The sequence below is a fragment of the Stigmatopora nigra genome, chromosome 20 (assembly GCF_051989575.1).
Source record: "Stigmatopora nigra isolate UIUO_SnigA chromosome 20, RoL_Snig_1.1, whole genome shotgun sequence".
Classification (NCBI taxonomy): domain Eukaryota; kingdom Metazoa; phylum Chordata; class Actinopteri; order Syngnathiformes; family Syngnathidae; genus Stigmatopora; species Stigmatopora nigra.
The window spans coordinates 4,702,576-4,719,849 of record NC_135527.1 but is presented as its reverse complement, the minus strand read 5'-3'; the positions used below and the strand labels follow the sequence as shown (position 1 = coordinate 4,719,849).

Genomic DNA, 17,274 nt, shown 5'->3' with positions numbered 1-17,274 from the left:
AACCCACGCAGGCTTTTGGAGAACATCCTAACTCCACACAGGTGGACCGACCTGTTCTTGAACCCAGAACCCCAGAGCTGTGAGGCCACCCGCACCACCGGGCCATCCCAAATGTAAATTCAATAAATCAAAAAATCTTGTTTTTGTTCGATTCCAATACTCTGAGAATGATGCATTGGGCCCGATTTTCGTAAAATCCTGATACGATTTTTGATCGGTGGGCATCCTTGAGAAGAATGTGAAGTGAGTTATTCATTTTAATAATTAATAAATGTCAAGATCAGTTTTTCACTGCAACTGCAACACTTGAAGGTGAGGTATTTTGCTTCTTTAAATAAGAAATGATTGTAAGTAGCGGAGAATGGTTTCGATCCATTAACCTCTGGGTTATGGGCCCAGCACGCTTCCGCTGCGCCACTCTGCTTCCTCTCGGTTGAGAAATGACAAGCTGACTCACAAATTTAATCAATCAGACTAATCCAAGCAGGCATACAGAGGCACATGACGATTCCCTCCTGCTGACTGAGCTCCTGAGGACCACTAGCACAAGCATCTCGGTCTTGAACGGTCGTGGACTGTCACATCCACGGTGAGTTCTGCAATTTACAGTCATCCTTTTTTCAGTTAAGAACTTCCATTTCAATGAAAAACACAAATACAAGACGTTCGGCGGCACAATTAACATAATCAAGATAACAGCTATTAGCTAATGTTAATATACAAATTGAGCAGGAAGACATTTTTCGTTTTACCAGTATGAGATGTTGTGTGTTTTTTAAAGGTGTTCTTGTGATTGAATGTTTGACCACACACTGGGCAGGGGAAACGTTTTTTTTTCCTGTGTGGATTTGTTCTGTGATTGTTAGGTTCATTAATAATTACTTTCGTCCGTAATTATCAATAACTGCAGGCAAACATCTTATTCAATTATTGACATTTAATTAAATAGAAATGGATGACAATGGGTAATACCTCCGAAGGGGAGCGTTTCAGCAAGTGTCTCCTTACAACTTCCGAACGTCTCCTCGAATAGACGTTTTCGTCCCACTCTTATGGTCATGAATAAAAACAAGTTACAGAGTTGTTGATCATTCCATCACGTATGAGTAAAAACAACATCTGGGACTACAATAACAATCAAATTATTTTACCAATAACAAAAACAGGAGACTAGACCTAACACATTTAGATTAGAGTAATTATACAACTTCCTTGACCTAAGAATCATATAATATAATCATAATCATATAATGGTTACATACAGAAAAGCCCGAAGTGCACGGTTACATAACGATAACAACATTCTTGTTATTGGCCGAATAGCCCTGGCCTCATCACCAAGGGCCCACCAAATCTCAAGGACCCAGATTGGGTGGATTGTTTGTATAACCATCCTGGAACAGGCCGTCCAGGTTAAAGATGACTTGGCAATACTCGTGACCTCGCAACACTTTGAAAATAGAAAGAGAATGATTTAAACAAAGAAAGGAATTAATACAGAGAATAGAAAGAGAATGATTTAACAAAGAAATGAATTAATACGACTATTATAATAGTAATACAGAATAAACCCAACAGTGATGCTTTAAATTGGCCTTCCAAGTGAATTTGTAAATACAAACTGACAAAGAAAATATGTTCAACCGATCTGGGTCAATGTGAAATTGCCTATGACATTCTAAATTAATATTGTCGCGTAAATTTTCATTGGTTAAAAAATGGATTAACTTAATACAGTTGAACCTCGGTTATCGCAGTTAATGGGGACCGAGACCACCTGCGAAAACTGAAAATCCGCGAGGTAGCGGCGCCCCTTCAAAAATGCTTAAAAAATCGTATCCACGTGCACAAAAGCACCAACAAACTATATGCTGTTCATTCAGGTGTTTAATTCTACATCAGAATGCAGGTGCCATGTTGATGCATACAAACAAATCAAATACATTATAGTAAAAAACTGTAAAATATGTTGTCTGTTTACAATGACAATTGAGGGTCTAGAACACTGTTCTTACAAACAATTTACCAATTATCGATATTCAGCTTTCAAAAACAAGCAAACTACAATTAACTAACACAATTAGCTAACATAGTAGTCCGGATGGATGATCTTCTGCTGATTTTTTGCGCATAAGAAACAAGGTTATCAGAAGTTGTGAACGTTGTTTATTTTTTTGGTTGATGAAGATGTGCCTATAAACAGCCATGACGTCATCAATACGATTGCTGAATTTGACAGCTCTTACCATGTATCATCAATTTCTGGGCTCTTCAATGGAGGAGATGAGACCCTCCATTGTCGACCAGATTGTCGGGCTACGCTCGCGTAGCTATTTCCTGCTCTCAACCTGTCCAATAAACTCACTTTTCCGTTAATTGTTAACATCTTTCGCTTTTTATTCGGTTCCCTAGATGCACCAAGGGATAAAGATCATTTGGGAGGCATCACGAAGGGATTCACAAAACCTTTACACTTTACTTGGCGGGAAGCGTACTGTATAGCACGAGATAAGCGTGGACTGAGAATGGGCATCGAGAGAAGCTTGAGCTGCTGTAGTGAATGGGCCAATGGGAAGTCAAGTATTCAGTTAGTATTCAGCTGGCCAATCAGCTTGCGTTTATGCAGGTGATGCTTTGCGCATACGTGCATTCATTGTGTCTTAAAATCTTGTAAAATGATGCAATTACTATTATTTTGTAAAATAATGTAATTTCTAATTTCAATGTAATATTTTTCATTATTTATTTATTTTTTCATTAAAAAAACGCGAAGCTCTGAAGCCGCAATGGGTGAACCGCGAAGTAGCGAGATCCCAATGTACTTTCATGAGTCTATCATCCAAACTGCATGCTTCTACTTGATCTGGATCAGCAGCCCAGGGTATATCCCATATGGTCTAGCGGTAAGGATTCCTGGTTTTCACCCAGGTGGCCCGGGTTCGACTCCCGGTATGGGAAACCTCATACTATGTGGATGGATTGAGAACTATTGAACTACTATAATTTCCAGAAACAAATAACTACTGTTTTGCACAAGCCTTTCCCACTTCTAAACGAGTAGATGTCTGTTGCTAATGATGTGGTATTTTAATGAGTCTATCATCAAAGCTTCATACTTCTACTTGATCTGGATCAGGATCCTAAGAAATATCCCATATGGTCTAGTGGTCAGGAATCCTGGTTTTCAGACAAGTGTTCCAGGTTCGACTCCTGGTGTGGGAAACTTTGAATTAAATGTCTGGACTCAGAAATACTGCACCTCTATACTTTCCGGAAACAAATCCCAATTGCCTATTACCTGACCTCTCCGAACTGAAATCCCCCACCTGAGACAGACTCTCTACCATTCCTATGTTCATTCACCCTGAACGCCTGTGAACTTGATGGGAAGAGACTTGTTGATATTTATTGGAGCTACTATCCTATGTGGGCCGGATGGCCTCACAGTGACTTTACCAAATGGCTCAAAGATTCCGTGTTCACAATCAGCACGAAAACGTGGACAATGGTTGATGTGTCATTTGCAGCAAGAATCGGATGTAGCAACAGTCTATTGGTCACGTCTTGAGCCTGAAACTCCGGCCACTGGGGGACTGTTGTCTGTTCATTACCCCTGGAAATCATTCATTGACTCAATCCGACCTCACCATTCGCCCATGGATTATTTTCATTGTCCGTTATTTTATGACACAGACGATGACATAATCTATCAAGACCGTTTTCAGAAGGTTCTTGGAACCATGCGGCTGACCAGTTAGCAAAGTCAATCGCTGCATACGTAGTAGATAATCCTTCTAATCTGGTTCTATTGGCCACTGCCCTTGACTCCGAGACTGTGCATGAGAGTTTGTCTGTCTGTGTGGTTCTGCAGGCTCAGCAGTCGGCCTCTCCAGAGGAACGGACTGTGTGGGCACATGCGGGTGCTGTAAAACGAGGGGATGGTGTATGGGTGGGTCCCATGGGATGCCCTGTACTCCCCATGGGGCCATTATCGGCGTCTGTCTTGACGGAGGCCCACTCACCCGCTCCCGTGGGCCCCCAGGCAATGATGACTAAATTGACTAATCGGTGGCACCCACATGCTCCTTTACGTCCAATACCCATCATGGGGGAACCCTTTGAACACATTCTAGTAGATTGTGTTGGTCCCCTTCCACAAACCAAATCTGGCAACCAATACTTGCTGACTGTTATGTGTATGGCCACGCGCTATCCCGAAGCCATTCTGTTGCGAAATATTACCTCCCCATCTGTAGTGAAGGCCCTGATCAAGTTTTTCTCTACTTTTGGTCTTCCACGGATTGTGCAGACAGATCAAGGGACACATTTTTTGTCGGGATATTTGCTGCAAACTTTTTTCCAACGATTGGTTGATGCCTCTCTCACTCTGAACTTGGCAAAATTTGAATTTGTAAAGCCAAGGTTACATATTCGGGTAGGGTGGTGGGTGGTGGGTGGTGGCAAGATCCGCCCCTTGGAGTGAAAAGTGGCTGCTATCCAGGCTTTTCCTCCTCCTACCAACAGGCGAGAACTACGAATAATTTTAGGCATGACTGGTTACCATCGTGGTTTCTGCCGAAATTTCTCGTCTGTCTCCGCTCCCCCGACTGACCTGATAAGTCTCTCCGTGCCCTTTTTATGGTCGACTGAGCGCCAGTCTGCATTCGAGAACTGTAAGGCTCGCCTTTGCAGTGCCCGAGTCCTCAGGGCTCCTGATTTTTCTTCACCATTCTCTATTGAAGTCGATGCGAGCGGTATTGGTGTGGGCGCGGTATTGACCCAGCAGGACCCAGATGGTTTAGTCCATCCCGTTGCGTACTTCTCTAAGAAGTTTAAAGCTAGTCAAAAGCGATATTCTACAATTGAACAGGAGACACTTGCTCTGCTATTAGCGTTCCAATTATTTGATGTTTATGTAGGATCTACTTCAACTCCAATCGAGGTGTACAATCTGGATAAAATGTTTAACCACAATCAGCGGTTGATGCGCTGGGCGCTTGTCCTTCAAAATTATAATTTGATTATTCATCACAAAAGAGGCTCAGAATATGTTATGGCTGATGCCCTGTCTCGGGAGTTTAGGAGGAGAGTTGTATCAGGCTTGTATTGGTTGATTGAGGCAGTTTGGTGGTTCAATTTTGTCAACAGGTTGACTCTTGAGGGGGGAGGTGTTACGGCTGTCAGCCTGGACACACACTGTGTAATAGGGTGTGTGGTTTCTTTTCATCTGCAGGTACATGGAGCTGTGGCTGCACCCCTGTGACAAAGCCCTGCCCAGGCCAACACAGCTGTGACTACTTCCCTATCATCCTATCTCCAATCAAGATTCACTTCTTGTCCTTATTTAAACCCTTTTATTTGTCAGTTCATTCTTGATTCTTGACTTTGACTCAATGGGCTACCCGTGATTTTAAATGCTGAGGCAGTGGAGTCATTTCTTTCTTTAGAAAGCACATTGTTTAGTGTTGAGTAAAGTTTGAATGCCCCCAGCACTTAAAGCGAGAATCATACCACGAGTCCAACGAGCCAAAGATGCCCATACAATGACACTTTTTTCTCATGTGTGGGCACACCAGGCTCGTTGGTCTAGTGGTATGATTCTCGCTTTGGGTACGAGAGGTCCCGGGTCCAACTCCCGGACGAGCCCTTACGTTGTTGAAGTGTGATCTTTTATGGGGGTTGATATGTCACATTTGCCACCTGAGAAGAAAAGTGTCATTGTCGGAAAGCCCCTGGCTCATTGGTCTAGTGCAGGGGTGTCCAAACTTTTTGCAAAGAGGGCCGGATTTGGTAAGGTGAAAATGTGTGGGGGCCGACTATTTAGCCTGACATTCTTTGAACCATTAACATTAAATACAAATTAACTTTTTGGGATTTTTTTAATTACAAATGGCATACTTTTACATTTACACTTTTTTTTACATTTAGGTTTTTGCCGAAATCACAAACCACAAAAAATTAAGAAAACTATCAAGGATATCTAAGTTCATGTGAAACATTACATATTATTCACTATTATATGCTCACTGTAGGAACAGTGGTGAAAACAAAACAATGATCACTGCATATTCAAACTGATTTTGACCATCACAAAAAAAATAATGAACTGAGATTTAAGAATTTATTCAACTCAGAGGACTTAACAAATATCTTGCCTGCACTAATGTGAAGGGTGATACTGGGATCTTGACTGCAGTATGTAGTCCAGGTCTGGCTCAAGAGCAGTGGTTTTGATGCGGAAGACGTCACGCACGTGAGAGTCACTCAGTCTCGTCCTCATGCGGCTCTTGTCAATGTTCATAACGGAGAATGTCTTCTCGCACATGTATGTGGAGCCAAACAAGCTCAGCATTTTCTTAGCAAATGTCCGAATAGATTGGAACCTGCCTTCATCCAGCTGGCGGTAGAAGTTAACGAGAGGGAGCTGTTGGTGCCGACTGCGATGCTCGGCGTCACACTGCAGCTCAATGAGCTCCAGTTGCAGGTGGTCTGGAGTATCATCAGGGTTCACGGAGAAAGGAGAGGAAAAAAGCGTGATCTCCTTTTCAATAGCTGCAAAGTCCTGAAAGCGCTGCCGAAACTCCTCAACCAGAGATGAGATGTCTGCTGCATACTTTGTCATTTGCGCACTGATATTGATCTGTGGGAAACTGGTCACAATTTCCTGCAGCGACGGGAAATGTGTGGTATTGGGCTGCGTCTGTCTGTGACAGGTGTCTTTGGAAAAGTAGCAGCTTGGTCCGAAAGGCTTTGATGTGTGAATACAATTGGCTTACCACTGCATTTTGCCCTTGAAGGCTTGTGTTCAGCGCATTCAGATGTCGCGTTATGTCAACTAAAAATCCCAAATCAGCCAGCCGAACAGGATCATTTAATTGGATTGGATTGGATAACTTTATTCATCCCGTATTCGGGAAATTACATTGTGGCAGGTAGCAAGAGGGTGATTAGACAGAATAAACAGCATCAATCATTAAAATCATCAAATCATTAAAACATAAAAGCCGCAAAACACAAAACGAACAAGAGTGGACAAAGCTACCGTGGCCGCCGGCTGCCGCTTAAACAGCGCCATTTTTGTTGCGGTAACTGAATCGGACTCAAAAAGACATTGTAAAGTTGGACAAAAACTGGAACCCCACAGAACAGCAAAACAAAAGCACAAAGTACAAAGCAAATCAAAGTAAATGGAATCATCAAATCATTAAAACATAAAAGCAGCAAAACACAAAACGAACAAGAGTGGACAAAGCTACCGTGGCCGCCGGCTGCTGCTTAAACAGCGCCAATTTGGTTGCGGTAGCTGAATCGGACTCAAAACGACCTTGTAAGTTGGGCAAAAACTGGAACCACACACAGGAAGTCTTCCACGAGATGGGGAACTGCTGCAGACTGTGACCAAGGTGGAGAATACGCAGAGTCGCTCTTGCAAGCTTGTCCGCACAGTTACTCAGTAGTCTGAAGATGAAGAAAACAGCAGCAGGGACAGAAAACCTCGACTCCGTTGCTGGTAGGGGCCGACAGCTCTTCCATCCCATCCCACGATGGAATGGTTGGTCAGAAGCGTTGCCTCTTCTCCCAGCAATTTAGTCCAGCTCCAGACCCCCGGCGGTACCGAGGTGTTTTTCCTTCTGCTGCGTATTGTAACAGCTAGTTCCATGTGTGTGACAGCGTAGGCATTGCTGGCCGGTACCCCCCCCCCCCCCCAAAAAAAAAGAAGTGGCCGAAAGATGCCAGGCTAACAGAACAAGGAAAGTTGGAAAAACATTAAAGTAAAAATTATAAAGTACAAAGTAAAGTAAAAAAGAATGTATTAGGAAATATTAAAATGTCATTTAAAAAAAGATAGAAGGGCTGTAAAACATGAAAAACATAAGAGTCTGACACCCTTGGTGCAGAGCTACTGCCACAGGCTCCCGCTTGAACGGCGCCATCCCAGGTTGTCCCTTTTTAGTCAAGAATTGTCCAATTTCCTCCCTGAGAGAGAAGAAGCGCTGCAGCGCGGACCCCCGACTGAGCCACCTTACGTCGGTGTGATACAAAACATCTCCGTATTCAGCCTGGATGTCGAGAAGAAACTGTCTAAACTGGCGGTGGCACAGCGCTTTGGAGCGAATATAATTAATAGTCTTTATCACCGGTTTCATAACATTATCATACTTCATATGTTTGGCACAGAGAACTTCTTGAAGAATAATACAGTGGAGTTTAATAGCGCTGCCTCCTTCTTCGCTGACTTTGTCACAGACAAGGCTTGATAATCCACTCCGCTCGCCAGCCATGGCAGGTGCGCCGTCCGTAATAATCCCGGTGACTTTATTCCACTGTAGTTTCATGTCATCTACGGTGGAACAAACAGAAACAAATAAATCTGTTCCTCTTGTTTGGCCCTTCAGACTCTGGAGGTCCAAAAGCTCTTCACTCACGTTCATGTCATTGTCCACTCCTCTTAAAAAGATCAGTAACTGAGCGGTGTCGGACGCATCCGTGCTTTCATCGCACGCTAACGAGAAAAAGTCAAACTCAGTTCCTTTTGCCTCTAACTGTCCCTTAATATCTAATGAAACGTCTTCAATTCTCCGTGCCACAGTATTACGAGCCAGGGTAATATTGGCAAACTCTTGCTTCTTCGCGGGACAAATTTTCTCAACCATTTTCATTACACAGTCTTTAATAAATTCACCGTCACTGAAAGGTTTGCAGTGCTTTGCAATTAGCGTTGCCACTTCGTAGCTTGCCTTTGTGGCATTTTCATTTGACTCACGGGCTCTTGTGAAAAAGCTTTGCTGTGCCGTTAAAACAGCTTCCAGTTGCTTCACTTTTTCACCGCGTTCGTTCCCAGTTAGCTTGTCGTAGCTAGCATGTTTCGTCTGGTAGTGCCTCTTAATGTTGAATTCCTTGAAAACAGCCACAGTCTCTTGGCAAATTAGGCAGACACAGTTGTTTCGTATTTCAGTGAAAAAATAGTCAAATTTCCACTTGTCCTGGAAGCGGCGGCCCTCGCGGTCAACTTTCCTTTTTTTGTTTACAGTCGCCATGTTAGAAATGGACTGGGCTGAAACGATGACGCAAGGCCAAGGGTCACGGCGGCCAGAGTCCGGCCACAGGGCTACTGCCATCTTCTGGTGAAGTGAAAAATAGCTTTTTGTACACATTTATTTTATACTGTGGTCAACAGTGCTGGCGGGCCGTGTATTATTGGTTTCATGATAGAGGCCGTGGGCCGGTAAAAATTTGTCCACGGGCCTTAATTGGCCCGCGGGCCGGACTTTGGACATGCCTGCCCTAGATGATGGACAGTTCTATGGTGGATACGGTGGTCGTAGGCGAGGTTTCTCTGGTGGCCGGGGAAGAGGGTACTTGGCACAAGGCCAACAGGGCAACTGTTTTGTGTGTGGCGTTATTGGTTACTGGGCACGTGATTGCCCCAGCGAGCAGCAGCAACAGCAGCAACCATTCCCACAGCAACCACTGGCACAGCAGTATGGCCCACCACAGCAACAACGGCCTATGCGAGGTGGAGGACGAGGCACTAGACCATGGCAGCCCCAGCAAACAGCTCAGTCACCTAGACAATATTACCAGGACGAAGATGATGGGGTCATACATGCTCCGAACAGGGGTGCCCGAGAGGATCAAGAAGCAGTGGTACGGCAAACCCAATGCTTCACATGATAGTCAACGGCGTACCAACATCAGGTTTGGTGGACACGGGGGTAACGCACTCATCTTTGAACATCCCGCTTGCCCCCAGTTGTCTCTCCTCTTCTGCCGTGACTTTGGTCGGCTTCTCGGGTTCTCCTCAAGCTCTGCCTATTACCCGACCTCTCCGAACAGAAATCCCCCACCTGAAACAGACTCTACACCACTCCTACGTTCATTCATCCCGAACGCCTGTGAACTTAATGGGAAGAGACTTGTTGATATCTATTGGAGCTACCATCCAATGTGGGCCGGATGGCCTCACAGTGACTTTACCAAATGACGCAAAGATTCCGTGTTCACAACCAGTACGAACACGTGGACAATGGTTGATGTGTCCTTTGCAACAAGATTCGGAGGTAGCAAGAGTCTATTGGTCACGTCTTGAGCCTGAAACTCCGGCCACTGGGGGACTGTTGTCTGTTCATTACCTGTGGAAATCATTCATTGACTCAATCCGACCTCACCATTCGCCCATGGATGATTTTCATTGTACGTTATTTTATGACACAGATGATGACTTAATCTATCAAGACCGTTTTCAGAAGGTTCTTGGAACATCCTGGCAGTTGAAATCCACCAACATTTTTGTGGGTCCGGAAGGTGTAGCATCGTATGTTGATTTGGATAAATCACAAAAAGTGTGGTACAAAATGTGAGATACAGCTGACCCACACATTTCTTTGGCTCTGTCTCCTGGTCATGAAGCTCGCCAACTTGGTCCAATGGTCAAGAAACTTCTTAAAATAATTGACTGGCAGCCCACTGACATCCCAGGACTGACTTATTCCAAAATGCATGACACTTATCAGATTGACCCACAGACTCCAATAGTAAACTCCCCCATTTTGGAAGAACACATCTTGACTTGAGAACACGGCAGGGAATTGACTGATCACCACCAGACAGAGGATTTGTTGAAAACTATTCCTAACACATTGTGGTCATCAGGACCATTTGATGTGGGCCATTGTGTTAAAATCGCACCTGTAACGTTAGAAGTAGATGAGAGTGTCATCATCTTCAGGCCACAATATACACAGACCTCAGATGCAGACAAAGGTATCGAAGACACTCTAAGTGTACGCAGGTGTGATATAACTTTCAGATTCACAATGGGACACGGCACTGCAACCTGTACTTAAGGCAGAGTTATCGAATGGCACATAACCTTAGACCTGTAAATGACGCAACGCTGACTCCGATCTTACCAAGACCAGACCCCCATAGAATGTTCACTACGTTTAGTCCAGTATACCAATGGTTCACTTGTATTGATTTAGCTAACACTTTTTTTTCTGTGTACCTATACATCCTTCAGCTAGACAGTACCTTGCTTTCACCTATAGCGGTGTCCATATGCAGTATCAGCGCCTGCCACAATTGTTTAAAAACTCACCTGGTATTTTTAATCAATGTCTGAAGAACCTGTTACAAGACCTGACTTTACCTAATGACACTGTTCTTTTACAGTATGTGGATGACCTTTGTATTGCGGCAACTACTTCTGAAATCTGTCTTGAGGTCACTAGGGTGGTCCTACTCAAACTTCATGATCTAGGTTTCAAAGTGTCCAAAAAGAAGCTTCAGTGTTGTCGAAAAGAATTAACTTTTCTTGGCCGTATTGTGTCAGCGAGAGGACTGTCCATGTCACCTGAACATCGAAAAAATATTTTATCTCACTCCAGACCCCAAACTGTAAAAGTCATGTTGGCATTTCTAGGCCTCTGTGGCTACAGTAGGACCTACCATGTTATGTGGACAAAACAAACACCCTTTGTGCTCTAGTCAAAGACAAAGATGTTCAGAACCTCAGAGCATGACTTGATTGGACAAACGAATGAAGCCTTTGTGTCTCTGGTCCAAGAACTGGCCTCGGCGGCTCCCCTTGCCAACCCTGATTTTGATAAACCCTTTTATCTTGATGATGTCTAACTCGGAAACCACAGTAAATGCTGTTTTGTTTCAGAAGGTTTCAGCAACTAGACGGGTATTGGTGTATTGTAGCGTTACACTGGATAGTGTTGAACTCCGTCAAACAGATTGTACTCGTTATGCCGCAGGGCTCGCTAAAGTGCTTCTTAAAACAGCACATACAGTGATGGGACATACGTTCTGACTGATCATGGGGTATCGGCGTATGTGGCTTCGTCTGCATTTACCTTATCATCTCTTCAACAGTCTAGACTTTTACGTATCCTAACAGCTCCGAACATCAATTACGTTCCCACAGGCATTACCATAGCAGAAAACATCCATCTAGGTCCCCACCAATGTGCTATGCGAGTTAATCACCAAAGGTACGTTCGTGCTGACCTTGCTACCAAACCGCTTACATCCGGTCGCATTATGTTTACAGACGGTTGTTGTTGGAGAGACCATTCGGGATGTCTCCAAGCGGGGGCTGCCGTAGTGGAAAGCAGGGGAAATGACTTTGTGCATTGTGCATCCTCTGTCTTGACTACTAATCAGTCTGCCCAAGCGGCTGAGGCGTTACCACTCTGTTTGGCTTTGGAGACCGCAGCAGGTCATCCGGTTACTGTTTATAGTGATTCGGTGTATGCAGTTTCAGCTGCTATCATTGACCTTCATAAATGGGCACGCAATGATTACATTAAAGCCAAGGGTCAACCCATTGCACAAAAAGACATCATGTTACGCTTGCGTGAAGCCATGTTCCTTCTGTCACAGGTGGCGATTATTAATATTCCTGGCCACTCAACGTCCTCATCTTTTACAGCTACAGGTAATCATGCGGCTGACTAGTTAGCCAAGTCAGTAGCTGGATAAGTAGTAGATAATGCTTCTAATCTGGTTCTATTGGCCACTGCCCATCACTCTGAGACTGTGCATGTGAGTTTGTCTGTGAATGTGGTTCCGGAGGCTCAGCAGTCGGCCTCTCCAGAGGAACGGACTGTGTGGGCGCATGCGGGTGCTGTAAAACGAGTATGGGTGGGTCCCATGGGATGCCCTGTACTCCCCATGGGGCCATTATCGGTGTCTGTCTTGACGGAGGCCCACTCACCCGCTCACGTGGGCCCCAAGGCAATGATGACTAAATTGACTAATCGGTGGCACCCATACTTGTCTTCTCTTGTGTGGCAGCACGTCAACGACTGTAAGACATGTATGTTTTTCAATGCCAAACCAACCCTTAAGCCAAGACCTGGTGAATTTCATCCAGCCCTTTGGTCAGGGGCTGAGATCACCATCAACTTCACAGACATGATATAACTAGTAAATGGGAAAAGATACCTTCTGGTCATTGTAGACTCATTCTCCCATTGGCCGGAAGCATACCCGTGTGCTAGGGAGGACTCGGAAGTCTTTAAGCCTTTGGTGACTGATTATATCCCTACATATGGTTTTCCTGCACTCATTCGATCAGATAATGGTACTCATTTTAACAATAAGGCCCTACAGATGGTCGAGAGCATCTTAGGCCCTAAACATCGATTTGGTTGTGTTTATTGTCGGGTTTGAAACCATATACATTCAATAATTTCGGATCAGAGGAAACACACGGAGAGTCGGCTTGATGACATTCACTAGACTTCAGCTGAAGGAGGGGTCAGAGTAGCCAGCGCTGGGAGATGTGTTCATCCCCTAGCCTGACCAGTTCGAATCCCTAACTACCCAACAAAGGGTCATGTGACCTAGTTACAATCTTTAGGCGGGAAGAGGTGAACAAAGAAATGGGCGTGTCTTGGTATATGACGCACCCCTAACTCATAAGTGTCATGATGAAAATTTCCACTAGGCTATCCAAAATTCTATCCTAGTGATTATACTGAATAGAAAGTATAAAGAATACATTCTATACTCCACATTTATGACCAACAAAGCAAAGGTAAAGTTGAACAAATGAAAGAGAAATTGTCAAAAATAATGTACGGCAGCAAAATGTCCATCAACAAAACCACAAATTTTGCCCCATTTGGGTCTCATAAAAATTTAATTATGATTAACGCAACGCTTGAGGCACCATCAGTGGCACAGTGGTGTGCAAACGCGACACTCCTATTAGTGTTTGGGACTCAGCTCTCTCACCAATGGTTTCACATTTTATCTTCCAGGTTAGTGAAAGGCCATAAGCACTAGGAACAAAATTAATATGTACAGTGAACGAATAATTGGCAATGGTGGGATTTGAGCCCACGCCTCCTGAGAGACTGGAGCCTAAATCCAGCGCCTTGGACCGCTCGGCCAAACTACCTTCCATGTCATCAAATGGGGGATTGGGGATCAGTAATTTGTAAATGAACCTTAGACACCCTTATATTTAAATATTGAAATATGTTTTTTGTTACTTGCAATGAGACCAAACCCAATGTATCATTTAAGGCAAATGTCCTTAAAATTGCCTAACTTTTTCTCAAAATGTAGCTTTTCGTTTAGTGTCACGGCTAGCTAGATTCGAATTGGACTTCGAGCTTCTCTCTTCACGCTGTGGTATTAAGAGACCAAATTTAACATTATCGCCCCTTCTGTATAAAATCTGAATTGAGAACCTGGCAATTTGAGGTACTGAGATATTAGAGGGTGAAACTGCTACAGTACGTTGACTGCCAACAACCGTAAAACCTATTGAGGAAGAAGAAGGAGGAGGAGGAGGAGGAGGGGGGGAGCAGGAGAAGGAGGAGGAGGAGGAGGAGGAGAAGAAGGAGAAGAAGGAGAAGAAGAAGAAGAAGAGGAAGAAGAAGAAGAAGAAGAAGAAGAAGAAGAAGAAGAAGAAGAAGAAGAAGAGGAAGAACAACAACAACCGGCCTTTGTGTGTCTAAAATACAGAAATAGCACTAGTTATTGACATTGCGGCAAAAAACAGGACGCGCTTAATAGTCGTCATACAGTACATGTCCTGATGCATATTAACTTTTTGTCTTGTCAGGTTTCAGGGAAAATGATGGGCAAAAGTTTTTTGGCTTTAAAGAGCTCCCCCAAATCAAAGAAGAGGAGTCAGAGTTCCCTTAACAACAAATGAGAGAAGAGCAACTTCCAATCCAAAAGGAGGAACATGATGTCACCTGGTCACCTGGTGAGGCCGTGAAAAGGGATGATCTGGGCGTGGCTAGCGTAGGGGTGGAGCCTGGAAAGGCCTCAACTTGGCCTCAAATTATAGAGGAGGAGCCAGAGTTCCCTGAACAGTGCAAAAGAGAAGAGCAACCTCCAATCAAAAATGAGGACTGTGTCAAATGGTCAACTAGTGAGCCTTTCAAGAGTGAAGATGATCTGGGTGTGAGCAACAGAGGGGCGGAGCTTCTGAGTGGCAGCTCAATAGAAGGATGGCGAGCAGAAAATTGAATTGCTCCTTTATCAGATGACAACAACTTGCTTTTTGAAAATGGTGATGTCGAAGATATCAAGAAAAATCCCAGGGGCGACAAACTTTGCAAATGTTTTCAGTGTGGAAAAACTTTTGGGAAAAAGTCTCATTTGAAAAGACATGAGAATCTACACTGGGGAGAAATCCTTATCATGTACAGTTTGTGGTAAAATCTTTACACACAAGGGAAGATTTAAAATACACACAAGAACCCACACTGGTGAAAAAACATTTTCGTGTTCAGTTTGTGGTAAAAGATATAAAGAGAATGTTTGCTTAAAAATACACACAAGATCCCACACTGGCGAAAAACCAATTGCATGCTCAGTTTGTGGTAAAAAATTTACTGGGAAGGGAAATTTAAACAGACACACAAGAACCCACACTGGTGATTTTTGTATCCAAATTGCGGTAGTGCCTTTTCTCACAAGCAAGATTTACAAGCACACACAAGAACCCACACTGGTGAAAAACCATTTTCTTGTTCAGTTTGCGGTCAAGTGTTCACACACAAAAAAAGCTTAAAATCTCGCAAGTAACCACACTGGTGAAGAACCGTTTTCTTGCTCAGTTTGTGGTCAAGCATTTGCACAGAAGGGACACTTATATAGTCATGTGAGAACATACACTGGTGAAAAACCATTGTTCTGTTTGTGGTCAAAGATTCACACAAATGACAAGCTTAAAAGCCAACATAAGCACCCACACTGATGAAAAAACATTTTCATGCTCAGTTTGTGGTAAAACATTTAATTACAAGGGAAATTTAAAAAAAACACAAGAAGCCTCACTGGTGAAAAAACATTTTCTTGTGAACAAGCGTTCACAAACAAAAAGAGCTTAAGATCACATGCAAAAACCCACACTGGTGAAAAACCATTTTCGTACTCAATTTGTGGTCATGCCTTTTCTCAACAGCAATCCTTAAAAAGCCACACAAGAACACACACAGGTGAAAAGCCATTTTCGTGTTCAGTTTGTGGTCGACGATTCACACACAAGGAAAGCTTAAAAACCTATTTAAGAACCCACACTGGTGAAAAACCATTTTCTTGTTCAGTTTGCGGTCAAGCGTTCATACACAAAACAAGCTTAGACTCCCACGCAAGAACCCTCACAGGTGAGAAACCATTTTCATGCTCAGTTTGTGGTAAAACATTTACTGAGAGGGGAAGTTTAAAAAGACACACAAGAACCCACACTGGTGAAAAACCATTTTCGTGTTCAATTTGTGGTCAAGCCTTTTCTCAAAAGCATGATTTACAAATACACACAAGAACCAACACTGGTGAAAAACCATTTTCGTGTTCAATTTGTGGTCAAACATTCGCACAAAAGAAAAGCTTAAAAAACATAGGAACCCACACTGTTGAAAAGCTTTTTCTCTAAAGCACCACTTAGAAGGTCACACAAGAACCCACACTGGCGAAAAACCATTTTCCTGCTCAGGATGTGGTAGAACATTTTCCCAAAGGGGAAGCTTAAAAGAATACTTATTAACCCAGACTGTAGAACAATGTTTTCCTGCTCCGTCTGTGGCCACATATGCGCTACAACAGCCCAATTAACAAGCTACGCAATTCAAAAACATTTTCCAGGCGCAGTTAATGTTCCAACATATTCACATAAGGGAACCTAAAAAGAAGACTTAACAAACCACACAGGAGAAAAGCCCGTTTTTGCTCAATTTGTGGCAGGAATATCTTAAAAACACAATTAGGCACATCGGTCATAGACCCTTTTCCTGTTCAACTTCTTGCCAGAGATTTAGTCGAAATGATAGACTTAAAATACGCAAATGTGGTGTGATAAACAGTGGCCAATCACGGCTTGGCTTGCTTTATCAATGTCCATATGAAAGATCATTGTAATCGAAGTATTATTGTAATTTGCATTCTGAAAATCTTGTGTTTTAATTAAAATACAGTAATACATTAAGCTATGAATTTACAGCGGGATCGAGCTAGTATGTCAATTTACTCATACGTCAAGTCAATTCTTCCCATAGAAATTAACAAAATACAAATTGATCCGTTTCCATCCGAGAAAACAAAACAAAACAGAATGTTACAATGGAAAAACTTCTTAATTGTTCTAATTTTCCACCGATCAGGAACCATTTGGTGTGCTCATATCTCAAATATCTCATATCTCAAGTCAAAAATTTGCTCAGAATCTTTCTCATACCTCAAATGTTATCATATGTTGGTACACTTGTGTGTCATGGTATTACTGTATAAGCAAATTGA

General features: G+C 43.3%; 1 protein-coding gene, 2 non-coding genes and 2 pseudogenes across 3 annotated transcripts in view; 4 read left to right on the top strand and 1 right to left on the bottom strand.

The window, feature by feature from the left end:
* The window catches only part of LOC144213350 (uncharacterized), a 324,366-nt gene that overhangs the window by 79,532 nt on the left and 227,560 nt on the right, over positions 1-17,274 (top strand). The window lies entirely within an intron of this gene.
* LOC144213374 (uncharacterized) overlaps positions 1-17,274 on the bottom strand; it is a 206,758-nt pseudogene that overhangs the window by 51,275 nt on the left and 138,209 nt on the right.
* On the top strand, positions 2,887-2,958 carry trnae-uuc (transfer RNA glutamic acid (anticodon UUC)). Its single transcript has one exon. It is a non-coding gene; the product is annotated as a tRNA-Glu (tRNA).
* Positions 5,576-5,647, top strand: trnap-ugg (transfer RNA proline (anticodon UGG)). Its single transcript has one exon. It is a non-coding gene; the product is annotated as a tRNA-Pro (tRNA).
* LOC144213925 (uncharacterized) overlaps positions 9,290-17,274 on the top strand; it is a 74,528-nt pseudogene continuing 66,543 nt past the window's right edge.